This window comes from Phaseolus vulgaris, chromosome 7, assembly GCF_051622355.1.
Source record: "Phaseolus vulgaris cultivar YP4 chromosome 7, ASM5162235v1, whole genome shotgun sequence".
NCBI classification, from domain to species: domain Eukaryota; kingdom Viridiplantae; phylum Streptophyta; class Magnoliopsida; order Fabales; family Fabaceae; genus Phaseolus; species Phaseolus vulgaris.
In genome coordinates, this window is record NC_143504.1 from 32,177,772 (window position 1) to 32,201,763 (window position 23,992).

The following is a 23,992-nucleotide window of genomic DNA, read 5'->3' on the forward strand; positions in this document are numbered from 1 at the left end:
ACTAGAGTAGAAGGCTCAAAAGCTCTCCAAATACTCACTCCAATTTTTGAGTATAGTTTCTTTAGATAAATTCAAATCTGAATTTTACAAGGAAGGCACCTCTATTTATAGCCTAAGGTGCTGAAAAAATGAAAGCTAAAACAATTCAAAATTCCCTCCAAATCAATCTAGAACCGGCGCCTATTTGCAAAGCAAGGAAGGTGTGATCCTTTCCTTCACTTTGGCACCCCCTATTCTACTCCTACACCTATCTACTAATACACCCCCCTAAAGCTCCTAACTAAAGCCTAAAAGATGCTATAACAAAAGAGGTTTCTAAAGTTTCCCTCTAAGCACCTTCAACTAAAGAAACTACAAAAAGAGAAAATAAATGTCCTCTAGCTCCCAAAGCTTTGGACATGCTTCTTGTAATCCTTTGAGGTGGACTTTGACCTCCATGGGCGTCCTCCATTTGTGCCTCCACCTCTTCTTGAGCTTGATGAGTGGCCTCCATGTTCTCTTGAGCTTGATCTCCATCATCTTCTCCTCCTCCAGAGCAGTTACCCTTGTTTCCAAGGCCTGGAGAGTTTGGGTTTGTACGGCAGCGTTCCTGGCCTGGGCGCGCCATTCAAGGGCCACCGCCAAGAAGGCCCCCAAGTAGAAAGGCATGCCTTCCTTCCTATCTGTGCCCTCTGGCAGAGTCCCGCCACTGAAGCCCCTCATTAGATGCATGATTGGAGGAGGGATGGCGATAAAATCGGGGGCGGCAGCGACGGGAGCAGGGGAAGCAATGGTTTCTGCCGGCGGCGGAGGCGGGGCAGATTCGGCGCCTTCGCCCCCTTCCTCTTGGAGTGTCATGGGAGGAAGTGAGGTCGCACTTGGGGGGTTGTCCATGAAGGAGTTCCCTCCCTGGGGCGACGCCTCTACCAAAAGAGGAACCCGCGCAGATTTTCTTCTCTTAAAGGGTGCCACGCCTTCTGAGTCCTCATCATCTGATAGAATCTCCAAGACCCGTTTCCCTTTGTCAAGGGGGGTTGGAGCCGGTGACGAGGCCGCGGCTAGCGGAACGGCGGCGATGGCTGGAGGAGAGCTAGGAGTCTGAAGTGCTGCGGGGCTATGTGGAGATGACGGAGGTGAACTAAAGGGAGCTTCGGCAGTGATCGGAGGCGGCGGTGACAGAGTTGGTGGGGGAACCGGATCGACAGCAGGGGTGGAGGAGACGCCCCCCTTAGCGGCGCGAGCCTCCTTCATTGCTTTCGCCAGCATCATTCTCTTAGAAGCGCCCATCACCGATCCTACATCAAAACAGACCAAACAGCAAAAATTAGGACCAAAGCAGCTATGCAAAATTACAATACACATGGAGGCGTGAGAGGCAAGTAACATGGCACAATATAAAACGAGTAGATTAGTCTGGGGAAACAAACGTCCGGTAGCAGGCTGTTCACAACAAGAAGGATGAGGGGAGAGTCCCCTTACCAAAGTAGGTGGTCAGGGCGTGAGCATTGTACTCGCTAGCGACAAGCTTCAAGGTATCAAAAACGATCCCCAGCCCGACCAAGGCTTTGCTTACCTCCCTGTCGGCGGGAGATAGCTCTTCCAGGGTTTTGGCCCTGAGCAGTTTTGGGCGCTCCGTCCAGTAAAGGGGGAAGCCATCCAAAGCCGTGGGATCGTGCTTGGCGCTGCACACCCTGAAGAACTTCCCTTTCCAGTTCTTGTAAGAAATTTGGAAGAGGGAGAGGAGGATCCTGCCTGCGATCCCGGAAAAGCTTACCCAAAAGCTTTTCCCCTGCTTTTTCACCTCAAAGAAATGCAGGAAGACGTCTACAAAAGGGAGGATACCCAGGTGTCCGCAAAGAATTTGAAAACCCCTCACGAATGCCCAGCTGTTCGGATGAAGCTGGGTGGGGGCGGTATTGATTTCAGTGAGGAGTTCCCGTTCAAAGGGGGTGAAGGGGAGGCGCACTCCTACGCGTTTGAACACGGTCTGGTACATGAAGAAGAAGGGTTTCCCCTTTCTAGGTCTGTCATCCAAGCAGACAGGTTCCCCAGGCCTGCCGGGACGGACGGATATGTGGGCGTCGTGTGTGCGGCAGAAAGCGTTAAAGTTGTACAAATGGGGATCCCCACGATGAGCTTCCAGGTCCTGGAAGGAGGTCAGGCTGGTACATTCGCTCAGGAGCTCGTCGGGGGCCCAGGGGTAGAAGGCTTTGTAGTTGGACTTGGGGGTCTTGGTGGAGGAATCAGGCTCCGCGTTCGTGCGCGTCATGGTGTAAATAAATAGCTGGAGAAAGAAGAGAGGAAAAAGGGTTTAGCAAGTGTAGCCATGGCAGGAAGGGGAGTGACCCCCAGGAAACGTCACCCACGCGAGAAAACCCAGAGGAGGAAGGAGAAGTGAAGGAACGCAGTAAAGCATGAATAACAACAGTCCCAGGCAGTTTAATAAATCATACAACGCGACGAAAGGGAAGGGTCGTGAGTGTTCGAAAATCATACCTTTGCTATCGAAGGGAAGATGGAAGAAGAGCACAGGAAGGGAAGAACAGCAATCGCGGAGAAAAGGAGTTTGAAGAAGACGAACAGTGCGAGGATACAGAGGGAGTGAATGTAACAGTGGGGTGAGCGCGGGGTTTGAAGTAACTTAAACGTTACATTTCGCAACTCAAGAGGCGCTAACTAAGGGCCGTGAGATTGTACCACGCGTCAAAGGATCAATCACCCCAGGGAAACGCAAGGGTCTCGAGAGGCTAGCCGTGCGATGGGCCACGTGGCGCGCGATCAAGGGTAACCCCAAAAGGTGTTATTATCATCATTTCAGAGGAGGTCCAATCAGTCAGTAAGAGCGCTCCTAGGGTTCACAGAGCGTCACGTCAACAATTCAAGAATTGTTGAGTCAACAGGGAATGACACGTCATCAGGATGGCACGTGGACGGCGTGGGCGAGGCTTTAGTCTTTACGCTGAAGACAAGTCTTCGGCTTAAGACTGGGGGGCTTGTGTACCGTCCCGTATCCGGGCGTTGACTAAGTCGAGGTCAAAGTCAACGACTGGAGAGTCAAAGTCAACGCCAGGCGTCGCCTAGGTGGAGAGACGCCAAGTGCCAGCATCGCCAAGAGGAAGCGTCGCCAAGACAAGGCGTCGCCTAGGCGATGGCGTCGCCCAACCAGGGCGTAGCCAGATCAAACAGTGCTAAAGCAAGGCAATCACGGTGTGGTTCCCCGATACCCATGGGTAGGAAAGACCATGGAGGGAGCGACGCCGTGGGAAGGCCTCAGGTCCCGATAGCCCGGGGCAGCGATACAGAGAAGGAAAAGGTGGCTTCAAGGCCATAGTGATAGCATCAGTGGAGGGCAGCCTGACTCGTGAGGTACCCCTGCCGCCCCAGAGACACCTTGGGGACAGATACGACTCAAGAGGAAGGTCATGCCCAGGGCAGCCGGGTGCAAGGTACGAGAGGAAGGCAGATACGCTCTCAAAGTAAATGACTAGATGATTGGGGGCATGAGTTGGCACCCAAAAAGTCACCCCTAGCGCAGTAGCACTCCTGAGCAGGAGGACTCACGCGTAGAAACGTCCCCAGCTGGGCAGAAACGCCCCCAGATGGGGCCACGGCGTCGTGAGGACCTCCACGTGTACGACAGCCATGCCAGAATAGAAACACCCTTTAGTCAGGTGCCAGGTAATTAAAGTCATTCAATACAGTTTCCGTTTCGAGCGTTCAAGTACTATGATGGCTCCCAAGCGTTTCAACGTCTTAAATGCGCTACGTTTTCTAATTAAACGCTTTAATGAGTGCGTTACGTTTGTGATTAAAAGCGCTTTAAGGCGCTTTAAATGCTTGGGTAGTTTAAATAGCGCGGAGAATGTTGGAAACGGGGTTGGTTCGAACTTTTGGCAAATTTACCAGAGAACTCTCTAGTTGCTTGCTCGTGCTTAAGGTTACGCACAAGGGACTGGGGAAAGATCTTTTCCTAAGGGAGAAAACACACACATACACACAGTTCTTTTTACCACCTTCAGAGTGCCATACGCGGTGCTCGGAGACGTAGGTGAACAGTTTTGGTGTTTCTTGCTGGCTGACTTGAGCGTCGGAGTGCAAACGGCCTCTAGGGCGCCTCTTTGTCCTCATTTTTGCAGGAATCCACAGGTAACCAGTGGGAAGGAGTCCCTAGCTGACGGTTGAGGTCGCGCACGAAGACGTCCCGGTCAACCAGACGGAACAATACCTGTGCATTTTCTCTCTCCTGACAGTTACACATCTGGACACGTGGCTCGCATCCAGCTGTACACGTGTCACCATCTGGAGCATCCTTGACTTGGGCGCCACTTCTTACTCTTCACGCTTTTGGCTAAGTTACTTATGCATGAAACAACTCAGTGCATAGCTGCCTTGGAGCGTGATCTCTTTTGAGTGGCGAGTTCGGGTGCCTTCGTACACACCTTCCCTGTGGTCTCGCCGGCCGTCTTCATGATCTACTTTACTTGCTTCACCGTGTATGTTCAGGTAAGCTGCCTCCCGACCTCATCCTCTGGCTAGCTAGGAAATGACCATATGACTTCGTCTTCGGCGATGTCCTTGTTTCGGCGATCTCTAACCACTAGGTCGTCTGGGTTCGCATCCGACGACTTCATCTCAACACGAGCCCGAAGCATGCCAACTTAATAATTGGCGACCACACGAGCCCCCCGACTTCCTTCCCTTCTGCCAGCCATGGGCCCTGCTCAACACGCCTACATAATAGCTCGCTGCCACGTCATCACTTCCGACTACCAGGACGGTACACAAACTATGTGGATGAGTTGAATGTGTTTGTGTCATCTGGTGAAGTACAAAATGTTGTTGTAAGTATTGAGTTCAGCAAAGTCTAAGTTTTTCAAGGTATATAAAGTAAATTATTGATATTTGATATGGATTTCTTAACATAAAGAATGTATTATATATCATAATATTATATTTTATGTTTTCTTTGTGTTTTATGTTTAGATAAGGTTTATATCCAGAACTGCATTGATTGTACCAAGGTACAATTTAATTTGAACACCGAAGCAGCACCTGCTTTGAAAAAAAGGTTGTCTCTTGATTGACGTGATATTAACAAATGCAGAACATGACTGATGTATTATTTAAGATTATAGATAGAACTGATACCTATATTGTGTATGGCGCAGGATGTCTTCAAGTAGTGAATTACCTTCTCAGGGACTTAGTCAACTTTTTGAAGCTTCTAAACATAGTTTAGAAGTTGAGTTCCTTCAGCTCACTCCTAGGAACACAATAGGAGGGCTCAAGGACTACATAGAGGTAATACTGTGAATAAATCTTTTATATAGACAAATGTTTTCATAGTTCTAGGGATATGTTTGTTAACAGATAACAATTGTTACAGGTAAACAGATTCATTATATTGGGCACCATCAAGCATGTTGTCGACGACGATGACTGGTGGTACACTGCCTGCGTTTGTAATAAGGCAGTGTACCCAGATTCAAAGATGTTCTTTTGTGAGAAATGTAACAAGCATGTGATGAAGGTTTCTCTCAAGTAGTACTTTTTTTTATAAATATTTGTTTTAGGGTTGCAGAATTGTTATTCTAAGAGATCAAGTTCTAACATAAAAATAAAAATTATATTTATATGTATTTCAGGTATAAGATTAAATTGCGTGTTGTTGATGAACCAAATTCAACCACGTTTATTCTTTTCGACAGGGAAGCAAACTCGCTCTCAAACAAGTCATGTGCTAAAATTTTTGAAAGCCATGATAAGGTCTTAACTTTGATATCATAATTTTATTTAATTATTTTTTTTATATTTATACCTATATAATTTTATTTATAATATATATTTTAATAATATTATACATTAAAATATTCTTTTTTTCTTTATTTAGATCTACAATCTTTCGAAAGAGTTTTCAGATCTGTTGGATAAATCATTTCTATTCAAGGTTGACTCAAGAAATGATCAAGGCATTCGATTAGAGCAATCTTTTAGAGTTAAAAAGGTTTGTTTTGAAAATCAAATTATTCAGACCTTCATAGAAGGAAGAAGTAAGTCAATTGTAAGTATTTTATTATTCGTATTTACATTTGTTTCAATTTGCTTAAATGTACACTTAGTTTTAACCGCACTTTCTGTTTTTGAAGGACTTATATGAAAAAAATGGAAAACATTCGAAAGGAAAAACTCCTCTCAGTGATGGTACATATGTGAAAATTACAAAGGTAAATCAATTTAGATGCCAAAGAATTTTGTTCCAACTTATTTACCATGTAATTTTTTATTTTTTTTATTTGTGTAATAGGATTTGTTGTCAAAATTTTCTATTGAATGTACCAATTATGGATCTCAAACAATTGACCTTGGAAATGATAGCATAACTATGAAATCACATAAAAGAGAATCCCCCAATATTGCAGCTGGAAGAGGATAATCTTCCTTTGAAGATTTAAAAAAAAATATTAAGATTGAGAAATGAATTATTTTCTAATTTTGTGTTTTTTCATTAAACACTTTCTTCATTTTGTAATATTTAAGGACCATAGAATTTTATTATTGTAAGTTACCGGTGTTTTGTAATTTGGATTATGTTTGTCGAATGGTTAGGTTTGGTCGTAGCTAATGAAGAATTATTTTATGTGTCAAGTATGAGCATCACATTTTGTTTCTACATCTACAGAATATTTATATTTATTATATTTTCTTAACTGTTTCATTCTCTTCAGACTTCTGTGATATAATTGAATTGAGTAACTTGATTTGTAGGGAATGCAGGAAAGTAAAGCATCAATATAAGAAACATACATTGTTATGTAGTTGAGTTCAATAACTTGATTTGCAGGGAAGGCATCATTTGTCCTGTCAATGTATTCAATGAATTTTGTACTTCAGACAATTTAGTATATAGTATTGTAATTTTATCGAATGTTTAAATTTAAATTATTTATATTGTAATAATAAGATTGTAATATTGTACTTCAGACAATTTAGTGTATGTTAGTGTAGTTGTAATAATGTAATTATATTGTAATATTGAAATTTCCTATGCTAAGTATTTCCTTTATTTCTTTTATATCAAATAACAACAATAATAATATATATATATATAATAAATAATAAAAAAATAAGTATAACAACAATTAATAAGTTTAATTATATATATAAATATATATTATATACTATATAAGTATATATATATATATATCAGTATATGTAAGTATATATAAATATAAGTAAATAAGGAATAAGAAATAATTATATATGTATCGTAAATATTGGAATTCTATAAGAAATAATTATATTAAATAAGAAGGGTATTAAATAAGTGGTGTACGAATGCTTATTATGTGTATTGAAAATTTTACAGTGTAAAATATAGAAAAAGATATGCAGAACAAAGTTGTTGGTGTATTCAGACATAACTTTAGGGACTCTTTTGAGATGATTCATTCTCTTAGTTTCTATCTTCTCTTCACTTTTCATGACATTCATTCTCTTAGTTTCTATGTTTTTTTTTCAATTTTCAAGACATGCAACCCATGATTCAAATTCCACAAGTCTTTACTGTATTTGATGTTGAGGAAAAATTAGATCTTGGCTCATTTTGCAAGAAAAATGAGAGCTTTACAAGTTTGGTTTGGCGAACAGTTTATTACCATACTTCTTTCTCTTGCATGCACAATCTCGATCATTGTTATGGTTTGTTTTCTTTTATGGTTTGTTTTCTTCATACATCTTGAATATGTTTACAACACTGAACTTAACACGAAAAGGGATTCTTGATTGGAAATAGAAATTCATAAGCTAGTTTGTTGGTTCTAAAAGGTTGCATCTTTCGTTGTTCTGAAGAAAAGTTGGAGCACAATTCCCTTTTTTGACAACTCATCAAAACAGAAGCAATATTATAATCATTCCTTGACATTGTTGCTCTTTTTTTCCATCTTTGTGCTTCTTTGTGGTTTCCTTCTCATGTCAAATTCATTCCATTTTTTTACCAACACCATCGAAAAGGACAAGGTATCTAAATATATTTTAAAACTTTTGAACAAAACCTAACAAATTGATTCTATGATATTTCAAAAGTTCTGAACAAAACCTGTGAAATGTATTCTATTTCAGCTATTTCAGATATCCTCTAATAATAGTCAACCAAGCAAAGCCAGTTTTTGTATGATTGAAAATAGAAATTGATATGATAGCAGAGAATTGGTTTGGAATAATGTTTGTGCTCTGTGTAAATTAATTTCCTACATGTTTATCTCTGCATACGTATTCTGTCTTTCTTTTTTAATGAAACATTATAATACTAATCCTAAACCCTAACTTTATTTTTAGATAAAAAATGTAATAATTTTGGTTTTTTGTTCTAAAGTACAATCATGACACTATAAATACAAAATTACAAAGAAAATATCATTTTATTTTGCATTTCATTAATTTAGAATGGAATGAATACATTGTTTATCCTAAAGTGATATGATTTTTTTGTGCTATTTTTAGGTTAGACACAATGTGTTCTGCATTGTCCAATATTTTACTTTTAAAAGAAGCAATATAAACAATATAAGTAAATATAAATAATTGCTTAACTAAGCTATTTATAGAGTTCTCTTCAAAATTGGTGCCAATTGAAAACACATCATTCGCTATTTAAACTTTATTTTGTGCAAACTAAACATTGAGGCAAAAACTTCATTTTCTTTGTTCAACAAAGGTATGGATGAAGATAGATAAAAAAATCCAAGTAACAAAATGGTTCTGAATTTCGAAACAAATTCCAATGCAAGTAGTAATATATCAGGTAAAACAAACTATCCACCTCTTTTTATTGATTTGTATTTGTATTTTTATATTTTGTATACATTTGTATATCATGTGAATATAAAATCTTAATTCAAGTTCAAACAACGTTTGAGTGAAAAAATTACAGTTATGTTAGAAGGTGAATAAATTTTTTGTATGGGGTATTTTTTTTTTGACAAGGTAGCACACTGAGAAAATAAAATGGCAGATATATGTTGTTAACACTTGAGATTAAAATGACTCTTAACTTATATATTTTTTTTGTAATGTGTTGTTGTATGAAGTATTTTACTTCATTTAATCATTTTGACAGTTATCGTAGATAAACATAATTCACAAAATGCAAGAATGAAAAGGAAAACTATTCTTGCTCTGGAAATAATGAAGAAGAAACAAAAAGTGTTGTGAACTAGCATTGAAGGTGAAACTGAAAATTATTCACAATTGTCAACACTTGAGTTCAATATGACTCAAAAAATATCAGGTAGGATAAGTTTTATCCCTAACATATTCAACATCTCTCAATTTGTTATGCAATAAGAAATATAAAATAAGTAAGTACTCAAATGTGTAATTTTTATTACAAATCAAATTTCATATATAATTGTATATAATTATAAGTGTATATAGATTTGTATCTACTATCATTTACCATTTAATTAATTAATTAATTTATATTGGATAAATGCAGTTGATAACAGGTTGAATAGGATACCTTATCTGAGATAAGCAATGGTAAGGTTAACTCATATATTATTATTCAACATGTTGTATGGAGTATTTATACTAATTATTTGGTTTTTACGTGATGTAACTATTTTGACAGTGAGCGTAGATAAACAAAATTCACGAAACACAAGAATGAAAAGGAGAAATATACTTGCGCAGAAATCAATGAATAACAAACAAAAAGTGTCAAGTACTAGCAATGAAGGTGAAAGTGAAAAATTTTCACAATTGATATCAGTCAAAACATGTCCACCATAGGTTTAATCCCAGACATATTCACTACTCTTTGTTTGTTGTGTAATAAGAAATGTGAAATAAGTAAGTACCCAAAGGTGTAATTTTTATTACAAGTCATATTTCAGCTATAAGTGTATATAGACTTGTAATTGAATTACTTTGTCATTGAAATAATTAATTAATTTATATTCGATAAATGCAGTTGATAACACTTTCAATTGGATATCGTTATCTGACATAAACAATGCTAAGGTTAACTTATATATTTTTTTTCAAGATGTTGTTGTATGGATTATTTGTACTAATTATTTAGTTTTCACGTGATGTAATCATCTTTACCGTTATAGTAGATAAACATGATTCAAGAAATGCAATAATGAAAAAGATAAATATAGTTGAGCATAAATCAATGAAAAAGAAAGAAAAAGTCTCAAGTACTATCAATGAAGGTGAAACTGAAAATTATTCACAATTGCCAACACTTGAGTTCGACATCACTAAAAAAATATCAAGTACGATGAGTTTTATCCCAGTCTAATTTAGTGTGCCCTTTTTTTTGTACAATAAGTGGCCAAAGGTGTATTTTGTTATTAGAAGTCATATTTCATATATAACTGTATATAAGTTGTAATTGAATTAATATATCATTATATTAAGTAAGATTGTGAGCATGATACCCTTAAATATGATTTCTTTTTCAACATTTATGTTGTTCTGTTGATTATATGGATTATTTGTACTAATTTCTCGATTGTAGGAAAACATGATTCAAAAAAAGCAAGAATAAAAAGGAAAAATATACGTGCTAAAAAATTGTTGAACAACAAACAGAAACGGTTCGGTACAATATACTATCCTTCTATCGTTATTATAAGTCACATTTTACACACACTCTGAGAATAAAATGACAGGTTTATCAATGCCATGCGATATGAATGGAAACTATTCAGAATTGTCAACATATGAGGTGAATATGAGTGAAAATATATTAGGTACAATAACTCTTATCCAAATATATGTTTTGCATTTCTTTTTTGTGAAGTAACGGTGTGTAATAAGTTCAACTTCAATATACCGGTTATTAATGGAATAACTTTATATACAATTGAAATTTAATTAATATTAATTTTTGGAAAAATGCAGTTGATAACATACTTAACAGGAAACAACAGTTGATAACACGAATGAGCCATATAATTTCTTCACCATACACGAAACATATTAAGATGTTATATAGCAAAACCAAAAACAATAAACACTCTTTCAATTACGAACAAAACAAAGGTAATTAAAAAGATTATCTTACCTTTGTTTTAACTTGATATTAGATGATGAACAAAGCAAGTTCATCTCTGGTTTGTATGCAAAAGCTGAAACTGATGGTACATTTCTAAGAAATTGATTGTGTTATTATTATATACTATATCTTATTGCAAACATGATTAATTATTCTTTTTTTTTGAAAATTAGGAATTCTTGAATTTGGACAACCTGCTATACAGTGTGAGCATTCTATGGCTGAAGTTTGGTACGAGGAAAGATCGGATAAAACACAAACATATAAAAAAAATCATTTCTCCATATGTTGTCAAAAGGGAAAAGTTCAACTTCTTTTTTTACAAAAACCTTCTCAATTGATTCAAATGTTATAATGGTCAAGACAGCATAAGCAATCATTATCTACAAAAAAGTCGGAACTACAACAATATGTTTTCATTCACTTCAATTGGCGGTATGATTCATTCTTCAATTAATGATGGATCTGGACCTCCACAATTAATTCTGAATGGTCAAAATTACCATCGAATTGGAAGTTTGCTACTAGAAAGTGGAAACACTCCTATGTTTGCACAGTTGTACTTATATGATACTGAAAACGAAGTAAAAAACAGAGTCTCTAACTTTGAGTAAGTGTTTGTACATTGCTTTTCTTTTGAAAAATGTTTTACTACTGACAACTAAAAACTTTCAATATGAATTGTACAGGTCCAAAATGAAAAACTTCAGATTTGATAAGTCATTGATTATAGATTTAATGAAGACGATTTATGACCATAATGTTCTTGCACAATCCTTTAGAAGAGTTAGAGATGTCTTACAGACTGATGAACATTTTGACTTTGGATTGAGATTATATAGAAACCGATTCAAGGATCCTAGAATTTACAATACTCCCACATCTGATGAAATAGCAACATTAGTAGTGGGTGACCTTAGTACCATGGATGTAGGAAGAGATATCATCGTCAAAATAAGTGTTAGAGAATTGACAAGAATCCATGAAACCCGTACAACTTTCATTCCATTGCAATATCTGTTATTGTTTCCATATGGAGAAGATGGTTATCAAGAACATATTCCAATTCATGAAGCTATCACAACCAGTCACATAACGAAAAGGATTTGTATTTCCTTTAGGGAATTTATTGCTTTTAGAATTTAAGACAGACAAATTGAGTTTGGCAATGTAGTAAACTCATGTGACTGTTTCAACAATTTTTGGTTGATTCATAGATGATGATTGAGGCACAAAGGTTGTCATTCATTAGAGCTAACTAGAAACTTATTCGTTGTGATATTCTTCATGGTGTACAAGAAGCAATACACCAAGGAGAAACAAATTTTTCTATCATAAGAAAGAGTATAATTCTACCCTCATCGTTTACAGGTGGTATGAGGTATATGTTCAATAACTTCCAAGATGTTATGGCCATATGTAAGAAATTTGGATATCCAAATTTGTTTATCAAAATTACGTGCAACGTAAGCTGGCCTGAAATACGTGATTTAGTTTCCTCAAAAGGTTGTGCAGCATCTGACAGACCTAGCATTGTGTGTAGAGTATTTAGAATGAAGTTGGATCAAATGATGACTGATTTAAAAAAAAATGAATTCTTTGGCAAAGTAAATGTAGGTAATTTAATTTTTTTGCTTCTCATACATATTACTATTATTTCATAAGTTATGAAATCTAATATTCAATTCCCTTACTAATGTAGGCATGTACATAGTTGAATTTCAAAAAAGGGGATTACCACATGCGCATATATTATTGTGGTTAGACGGTGCAAATAAGTTGTTAAATACCAGGGACATTGATAAAGTAATTTCAGCTGAATTACATCATGCGAAATTGTATCCTTAATTGGCAAAGATAGTTGTTGCATTCATGATACATGGACCGTGTGGTCCCGCTAGGTTTAGCTCACCTTGCATGAAAGGAGGTGGATGTTCTAAATTTTATCCCAAAAACTATACATTGTCCAATACTATTGATCAAGATGGATATCCATGTTCTAGACGTAGAGATAATGGCATATTCATAGAAAAGAATGGGATTAAATTAGATAATAGAAACATTGTCCCATATAGTAAATTGCTTATCATGAGATATCAATGTCATGTTAATACGGAATATTGCAACAAATCCAACTCAATCAAGTATTTGTTTAAATACATCAACAAAGGTCCTGATAGGGCAAGTCTTAAAAACACAAAGTCTTGTGAAGACTCGGTTATAGATGAGATACAACAATACTATGATTGTAGATACATATCTCCATGTGAAGCAGCTTGGAAAATATTTGGGTTCGATATTCATAATAGATGGCCTCCTATTCAAAGATTAACATTCCATTTATTCCGTGAGCAAGAAGTGTTGGTTAAAGATGATGATGAAATTGATGACGTCTTGAAGAATAATGAAAACAAGAATACTATGTTCTTAGCTTGGTTTGAGGCTAATAAGAAATATGTTGAAGGGAGAACTCTGATGTATGCTTATTTCGCTACCAAATTTGTTTGGAAGGCTCAATAAAGAGAATGGGAACCAAGAAAAAATGGATTTAACAATGGAAGACTTAACTTTGTCCCTCCAGGCTCAGGCGAATTGTATTATTTGAGGATATTGCTAACAAATCAAACAAGTTGTACTGATTATGACAACATAAAAACTGTTAATAGCGTAACTTACAAGACGTATCAAGAAGCTCGCTTTGGAATGGACCTATTAGCCGATGATAGAGAATTTATTGATGCAATTAAAGAACCTAGCTGCATTGCTTCTACACAACAACTGAGAACTTTGTTTGTTACACTATTAATGATGAATATGATGACTAAGCCTGATGAAGTCTGGAGATGTACTTGGAAGTTACTATGTGATGATGTTCTATACAAAAAAAAAGGATTGAGTTAAACTTACCAGGTATAAAAGAAATGCTTATTGCAAAGTTAAATTATAATTCAAAGCTATGTAATTTCTGCTTATATTTGTATGACTTAAATCAAATGTCTAATATAATGTGTTTTCCAAGCCTTCATATTGACGATTTTGAATTACAAAATATTTGTCTTTTATAAATAGATGAATTATTAGTTTCAAATGGTAAGTGTTTAAAGGATTTCAGCTGTCTACCTCAGCCTATTCGATCAAATTCATATATTTTGAAAATTAGATTTCTTATTGATGAACTCAGTTATGACAGAACAGCCATTTCTGAAACACATGAATCACTATATAGATGTCTTACTGCTGAACAACTAAATGTATATGAAAATATAATGACAACAGTACATAATCAAGTAGGAGGTTTTTTTTATATGGATATGGCGGAACAGGCAAAACATTTATGTGGAAAACATTGTCCAGTGGAATCAGATCTACAAGAATGATAGTATTAAATGTTGTTTTAAGTGGGATTGCTTCTTTATTGCTTCCTAACGGAAAAACAACTCATTCTACCTTTTGTATTCCACTAATTATAAATGAGGAATCAACCGGTAACATAAGTCATGAAAGTCTTCGTTCAAAGTTATTGATTGAGACAAAGTTGATTATATGGGATGAAGCTCCAATGATGAACATGTTGTATTTAAGGCTTTCGACAGAACATTAAGAGATATTATGAAGGTTGTAGATAAAAAGAACAGTAAGAAGTCTTTTGGTGGGAAAGTTGTTGTTCGGGGAGGTAATTTTAGGCAAATTCTGCCTGTTGTCAAAAAGGGATCAAGATACGACATTGTAAAGGCAGCTATAAACTACTCTAAATTATGGAAACACTGCAAAGTTTTTACACTCTCAGAGAATATGAGATTAGCAAATCAAGAATCAGTTCAGAGTGTCGCAGAGATAAAGGAATTTGCTGAATGGATTTTAAAGATTGGTGATGGAAATATGAAGTTAAATGAAAATGGGGAAGGCATAATTGAAATACCCCAAACATCTCTTAATTGAGCATAGTGAGTCACCTCTACTTAGCTTACTCCAATTTGTGTATCCTAAATTCTTGGATAATATCAGCAATGCTAACTATTTTGATGACGGTTTGTCCAACAACTGAGTGTGTAGATGAAGTTAATGAATTCATCCTATGTTTAATTAATGGAAAAGAAGTTACTTACTTAAGTTTAGAGACACCTTGCCCGTCTAATGAACAAGGAGACATTCAAGCCGAGTGGTTTAGATCAGAGCTTTTAAACGATATTAGATGCTCGGAAATTCCTAATCATTGCCTAAAATTGAAATCTGGTGTTCCAATAATGTTGTTAAGAAATATTGATCAAGCAAATGGATTATGTAATGGTACCAGATTACAAGTTAATGAGTTGGGAAAGAATGTTATTGGTGCTACAGTCATAATCGGTAAAAACATTGGGCATAAAATACTCGTTCCTATAATGGACTTGATTCCTTTTGATTCATGACTGCCTTTAAAGTTTCAAAGAAGACAATTCCCAGTATCACTGTGTTTTGCAATGACTATAAATTAAAGCCAAGGTGAAACACTTTTCAAAGTGGGGCTTTATCTTCGAAGACCTGTATTTACACATGGGTAGTTATATGTTGTTGTTTCTCGACTAAAATCCAAAAAAGTTTTGAAAATCTTAATTTTGGATGAAGATGGACAACAATGCACTTCAACAATTAATGTTGTTTACAATGAAGTGTTTCAAAATCTTGAAAATAAGATGTCACATAACACATGAGGTATGAACAACTAATGTCTTATTTTCTTACATATAAAACACATGATTGCCATGATATATTTTATTCGAGTTATATTCTATGTTTTTATTTAATATGGTTATGATATAAGGATTTTGTTTAGGTAATAAGTTGGCCGATCACAGCTCAGAATGTTACAGGTACTTAAATATAAGTTATTAGCGTTTTATACAATATAAAGTTAACCTCAGTCCATGTTTTAGTTCTCTTATTTCTAATGTAGTAAATTTTGGCTTATTTAAAATGTTTTCAATTTTAATTTAATATTGTTACATAAAAATAAGCCATCTAATTCTAATTGTTAGTTTTTACTCTGTTTTGCTTTCATATGTATGTTACAATCTCAAATGCTTAATTATTAGTGGAATTTAAATTGGTTATAATCATTATACATAAGTTGCAATAAATTTTTTATTAGGCACAACTCATTTATACATGCTTACAATAAATGTCTTACAGAGCATTTATTGTAGCACTCAGTGTAGTTCTAATAGCCATATATTTCTTGCTACATAATTTATAACTTACTCATTACATTATGCAATTATCCATTATTAATTCACTATGATTTTTCATTGAAATGTAAATATATATATATATATATATATATATGTTTTTATATATTTATATTTATGCATATATAAATATTTATTTAATATTTATCTACATATAACTCTTTATATATATTAATATATTTATACTATAAATTAAAACTAATCAATATATTAATATATTATATATTAGTTTATTTTATATATTACTTATACTTATATATATTACTATATTAAAATTTGAAAATGCCAAAAATATGAAATATTAAAATAATTTTAATATAAATTAATTTTGGAATGCTTTGAGTGAAATGTCAGAATTGATGGTTGTAGTTTGGAAAAGCCAAACGTCTCACATTTTACATATTAATATGCTATTTATTATATATCCATAATCCTATTTCATTGTTTGTGTTGTAAGTCCTTTCATATTCTTTTGTTCATTTCTTCCTTTCATTTACTATGAAGGCAATGATGGCAACTACTGACAATATTGTCACACTGGATACCAAAGGCATGTTCTAAACAATGAGTGTTAAGGGTGAGGTATGTGTTTTTGGGGTTTATATTTTTATATTTGATTTTCCACAATTCAATGAATTCCTTATATATATATATATATATATATATATATATATATATATATAGATATTTATATTAATATATTAATATTTACAAATGTAAAAATATGAAATATTATATTAATATTAATACTAATTAATTTCGAAATGCTTTAAATGAAACGTCAGAATGGATGGTGGCAGTTTGGAAAACCCAAACGTCTCACATATTGGATATTAATATGCTATTTATAGGTGTGGTTTTTGAGATTATTGTATACACAAAATCCTCTTTCATTGTTTGTGTTGTAAGTCCTTTCATATTCTTTTCTCTTCATTTCTTCCTTTCATTTACTATAACAATAATAACCAGAACTGCTAAGGAGATTGTCGGGCTGGATACGAAAGGCATGTTTTAGACAATGAGTGTAAAGGGTGATGTATGTATTTTCTTGGTTATGCTTTTATATTTGATTTTCCAAACTTCAATGACTTCCTTACAGTTTTTATTTTGATTTTTAAATAACAGTATGGTATTGTTGATCGCGCATTTGCTATAGAATTTTAAAATGAACTTGGTGACCACTAGTTGCTGGCAGATTGAATCCTGAAATAGCCAATGCATGTGGGAGTTTACGTCATTTTTATGATCTTAAAGGAGAACACCGTGTATATTTCCGATACGTTGGTGATAACTGCTTTCATATTAATGTCTACATGGAAGAGGCTTCTCAAATAATGGTATAGTTGAATGTCGTGAACCACTCCCCAATGTTTTTTTTCAACATTTCTCTATAATGTTATCTCTTCGTCAGACTCAATCAAGTTATCTGGTGAAAATTTACTTTTTTCGTATTTAATATTTCAATCCTTACTTTGTATATTAAGTTGTTTACACAATGTTTTATTTTCTTGAAGTATCTACCTGGGGATTTTGCCAAATACATTCGTAGAGGCAGATTCAAAAAAGTTGTTCTTCATGGGCTTATAAAAGATTTTCAATGCAAGGTTTAATGGAGACCTTTACTTGCAAAAAGTGTGAAGATTGGATATGACGGGAAGAACTTCTGCCAGGTTCATTCTTTTCGGGAAGGTGATAAAATAATATTTGAGTGTTCTAACAAGCCCACATCGCACATCAGAGTTCTTTCCATTATGCATTGCTATTATAAAAACCAATGAGGCCCTGTCCTGGAAACTTGAACAATTTATGTTTTTGTTAAATTAGGGTTATAACTTTGGATGTTTAGTTTTATTTTTATGTTTTTGAATTCAGATATTTTTTTTTATTTTTATGTTTATGTTTAGGACCCTGGATATTTATTTTTATTGTTATGTTTATGTTTATTATACTGTTTTATTTATGGTTTTCTTTACGGTATTTGTTCTGCCCATGTAATATACATAAAATAACTGTTATATGATATTAAATTTATTTTTCAGATTTCACTTACAACATGGAGTTTGCTGAGCTGAAGACATGAAGTTGTTATTTTTATAAAATAACTGTTATATGATATTAAAGTTATTTTTCAAATTTCACTTACAACATGGAGTTTGCTGAGCTGAAGACATGAAGTTTTTTTTTATAATTATTGTTGTAAATAGAAATTGAGAGAGTATGTAATTCAAAATTTTGTAATGTGTAATTTACTTATTAATTTAATTTAGATGTTTTTTATTTTTACTTTTTTATGTTTATGTTTATGACCCTGGATATTTATTTTTATTGTTATGTTTATGTTTATTACACTGTTTTATTTATGGTATTTGTTTTGCCCATGTAATAAACATAAAATAATTTTTATATGATATTAAAGTTATTTTTCAGATTTCACTTACAACATTAATTTTTTATTTTACTTTTATTATTTATTAGTTATTTGTTATGTAATGTTTATTTACGAGAGTTGAGAGACATTTGTCATTGTTTCATTAGTTGATTAGTAAGAGATTTGCTATATGTGGTAAACAAAATTGTGGACTTAATTCATTTGAACTTATGTATGTTACTGACTTCAAAAGCAACAATATCAAGATCAATGGAGGAAAGAAACTGTAAAAGAGATGAACAGAATCAACATAAACATCAAAAGCAAGCAATTTTGAAAAGAAAAGCCAAAAAGAAATCATTTTTATGTTGCGAAAAATGTAACAAGCACTTAAGCAACAATATCAAGAACAATGGAGCAAATAAACCGATAAAGAGATGAAAAGAATCAACATAAATGATAAAAGTAAGAAACTTTGATAAAAAAAACCCAAAAAATAAAATTGATGTTGCGAAAAAACGTAACAAACAGATGAAGAGAATCGTTAGAAACAATAAAAGCAAGCATGTAGAAAAGAAATGATAAATAATAACCTGTTCTTCAAAAATTGAAAAGAAGAAATGAGAATGAATGAATATCTATTTATCAGAACCTATATAAACTCAAAACCCCATGGTGCAGTTGCCAAATTTGTGAAACATAAGCATAACAGAGGAGAGAAATGTGAGAGAGAGTTTTGGAGGGAATGCAGAGGTTTAAAGTTTAGGAAACGGAGAATGAAGAGAGTGGGAGGAATGGGCGTTTATATGAGCGCTACGTGGGTTCATGTGGTTACGTCATTTGTCAGCGTTTGATTGGTTCCTTCCTTTAGATTTTCTACATTTGGTAAAAAAAAATTGAATTTTTTTAGTGAAATTTCTTTATTATTTATTAGTTATTTGTTATGTAATATTTCTTTTATTTAGTTTTATTAGGTGTCATTTTTTATAGAATACTCGTGTTGTGCACGAGTACAAGGCTAGTATATAACAATCGAGGGAGCAGAAACAGACCCATTTTTACACGTTTTAATCTCAAATTTTATTGGAAAAAAAGAACAAAATCAAATTTACCAAAGAAGAAAACAGGCCTGTACTTCAGTTGGCCCACATTGAGTGAGCCAACCCAATATGAAGAGGTGGAGGAGAAATTAGGGTTTCTGAAGGTGTATTTTATGTGGTTGATAATGGGTTTTCCTTTCCCGTGTATGGTTGTGCCCTGCGAAATCCAGTAGATGTTTCATAATAATCACAGAGCACCATTTCAGGTAATGTTTTTTGAATTTGAATTTCTGATTTCTAAAGTTTTTTTTTCGTTTTTCCCATTCTCTCTCTAAATTATCGCTATCTTTTCTCTCAAACCCTAATCGTAACTCTTCATCTCAATCTTCTTTCCTTTTCCTTTACCCCTTTTCACCATTTCGGAAACTGCATAAGATGCCGTATTAGAACACATTTTTTCCTTTTTGCACGACTGTTTTTCACTATATATATGTTGTTTTATAAAGCTAATCTTCTTCATCTTTTTTATGGTTTCTATTCTAAAGTGTTTTGGAAATTTTTGGTTGTCTGTTTGGTGAACCTCCGCACCTGATGCAGTTTATAAGGTTTTCTATTCACTATTTCTTCCTTTTATGTCTTTCTGACTATACTCTTCATCTCTTTTACCATTAGTTCTACACTGTTTATCATAATTTTGGTTATCTATTTGTTACGTTTTTCACATTTGTTAGGATTTTCTTATCAAAGTTATAAAATTTTATCTTTTCAGTTGATCTTCTTCATCTCTTTTGCGGTTTCTTTTCTATAGTGTTATAGAAATATTTGGTTCTCTGTTTGGTACTTTTTTGCAACTCATGCAGTTCATAGGGTTTTCTCTTTACTATTTCTTGCTTTTATGTTTTTTTTTTACTATTCCCTTCATCCTTTTTACCATAAGTTCTACCGTGTTTATCATATTTTTGGTTATCTGTTTGTTACGTTTATCGTGTTTTTTTTATCAAATATGCAAACTTTTATCTTTTCATTGATCTTCTTCATCTCTTTTGCAGTTTTTTTTTTCTGTAGTTTTTGGACATTTTTGGTTATCTGTTTGTTATGTTTTTCGTATTTTGTAGGGTTTTCTATGTTTTCTTTTTTGCATTATTGATTCTTGAATATGTTGGCATAGTTTTTTGGACTATGTATACGTGTTCTTCAAAACTGATTTGGCACTGCATTCAATATCCCTTTTTTTGTTGCTTTGTTCATACGGTTGTTGTGGTGCATTTCATATTCATTTTCATTCTATTTTGGACCTCTTCTCATTGGATTCATTGATACATTTTGTATTCGTGTTCAAGTGCGTTGTTTTTTTATGACATGCATCTGTTGTTTAGTTTTTTTCTTCCTCATTGTTTTGCTGCAAGTGGGATGGTTTTCATATTGATAATGGTTCTGTCACATGTTTTCTTCCGCACTGTATTTAACATGGATTTTTTTTTTTATGTTAGATTCTTTTCAGGCTACCATTTTATGTTTTTCAGATTATGCTATCTTAAAATTCTTTGTTATGTGTAGGCTGCATTTGAGGAGCACTCTGAAGAACACGCTGCTTATTGTCTAAATGGATTGAAGAACATGCTTATTTCATATTTGTAGGAATCTGTAATTGTGTGAATACACATGTATACTTTGATGCAAACAGAGGAATTAAATGTAATAGAGAACCACTCTCTTTGATTGTGTAAAGACATATTTTGTATAAGTTGATGAGAGAAGTTTGTATCAATGTAAAATCAAATTTTGATGTAAACTATTTAGATTATATTCAATATAATTTCCTTTGTTGGGTGTTGAAGCTAGATGTAAACAGTTTGAGAATGGTAAATAATATGAATACTTTGTCATTGTTTTTCTTTATTTTGTACCACATTAAGTATTGCATTGTGAATCATGATATATTGGAATAATGTTAAATCTGCAGTCACATTAAATAGTTAATCATATATCCAACATAATTATAAATCAAATTATTAATAGAGGAATTAAAATGACATATGAGAATCGAATGGCTGCTATTATATCAGTGAGACTGCCAAACGAAAATGTTTTGTCATTGAATATTATTGTATTGAATATTGCACTGTGAATGATGTAGGTGTCAAACACAAAGTAATATACATTCATTACATTCAACATAGGAATAAAAAGTTTAAAAGGTATGTAATCTGCAAAATTAAACAACTTGATAGTAAAAAAAGAAGAAGCAATAAAACAATAATAAACGTGCCATAGACTTGAGAACAATGGGAAAACACTTCATTGGTAGAATCTGCAAAATAAAATAACTTTATACCCCACCAAAAAAAGCAATAAAACAACACAAACTTTCAATTGTTACAATATTGTATAAACTTCAGAAAAGTATACGAAGATTGTAAAGAAATATCTGCAAACTTCCTTTTCTGTATATCACAGCTGTTGTAGGCAAGCTAATGTGTTGCATCAAAATAATTTTGAACAAGTTAACCAAGTGCAAGCTACCAATACACTGAAGTACTGTGACCAAGAGAAAAAGCAATAGACTACCATCCCTATGCGAGCCTTGCTCAAATTGAGACATGGAAACTTTAATCAGAAAAGGATCAGTGAATATGCATTCTTAAGCTCTGTTATACAGAAATGTGCAATACAAGTTTTGCTGCTATTATATATCAGTGAGACTGCCAAACGAAAATGTTTTGTCATTGAATATTATTGTATTGAATATTGCACTGTGAATGATGTAGGTGTCAAACACAAAGTAATATACATTCATTATATTCAACATAGCAATAAAAAGTTTAAAAGGTATGTAATCTGCAAAATTAAACAACTTGATAGTAAAAAAAGAAGAAGCAATAAAACAATAATAAACGTGCCATAGACTTGAGAACAATGGGAAAACACTTCATTGGTAGAATCTGCAAAATTAAATAACTTTATACCCCACCAAAAAAAGCAATAAAACAACACAAACTTTCAATTGTTACAATATTGTATAAACTTCAGAAAAGTATACGAAGATTGTAAAGAAATATCTGCAAACTTCCTTTTCTGTATATCACAGCTGTTGTAGGCAAGCTAATGTGTTGCATCAAAATAATTTTGAACAAGTTAACCAAGTGCAAGCTACCAATACACTGAAGTACTGTGACCAAGAGAAAAAGCAATAGACTACCATCCCTATGCGAGCCTTGCTCAAATTGAGACATGGAAACTTTAATCAGAAAAGGATCAGTGAATATGCATTCTTAAGCTCTGTTATACAGAAATGTGCAATACAAGTTTTGCTGCTATTATATCAGTGAGACTGCCAAACGAAAATGTTTTGTCATTGAATATTATTGTATTGAATATTGCACTGTGAATGATGTAGGTGTCAAACACAAAGTAATATACATTCATTACATTCAACATAGGAATAAAAAGTTTAAAAGGTATGTAATCTGCAAAATTAAACAACTTGATAGTTGTACCGCCCTGATGGTCGGATGCGATGACGTGGCATCCTGTTACAGTGTAGGCGTGTTGACAAGGCGCCAGGTTGACAGTTGGGAAGGAAGTCAGGAGGCACGTGTAGTCGCCGATAGCTAAGTTGGCGTGTTCCGATCTCCAGCTTACCAGAATAGGCGATCGCCATGTTGAGGACGAAGTCGCCAGATGCAGACTCAGGCGACCAAGCAGTCGGAGATCGCCAGAACAAGCACATCGCCGAAGTTAAAAGAGAAGCAGACTATGAAGGCGGCCGGCGAGACCACAGGGAAGGTGTATGAAGGCCCTACCTCGCCAGTTTCAGTAGAGATCGCACTCCTGAGTTAGCTATGCACTAGGCAGCACCATGCATAAGTAACTTAGCCAAAATGAGAGTAGAAGTAGCGCCAAGTCAGGGAGCCTCCAGATGATGCACGTGTACGGTTGGATACGAGCCACGTGTCCAAGTCTGTAACTGCCAGGGGAGAGAAAACCACCAGGTATATAAGAGTTCCTAACAGATTTTCTAAGGTACGCACGTTCAGTTCATACACTTTACGCTTGCGAGTGACAGAGCTGTTTGTGAGAGAGATTTGCACGGTTCCAGTTCTTAGTATTTGGTGATACCGTCACTGACTTGAGCGTCGGAGTGCGATCGGCCGCAGCGGCGCCATATCGTTTCTTTGCACGTTCTTGAGATAGATCCAGAGGAGGAACGGAAGTGGGAAGCGGCGCGCACGTCGATCCTTTGACGAGGCATTCTCCAGCGCTCCGGTCAACAGGCAGGATCATCAGGCGCCCACCGTGGGGCCGTGTAAAACGT

General features: G+C 34.4%; 1 pseudogene; it reads left to right on the plus strand.

Annotated features, from left to right (window-relative positions):
* Positions 1-10,651: 10,651 nt before the first annotated feature.
* Positions 10,652-15,735, plus strand: LOC137824690 (uncharacterized; annotated as a pseudogene).
* The last annotated feature ends 8,257 nt before the right edge of the window (positions 15,736-23,992 follow it).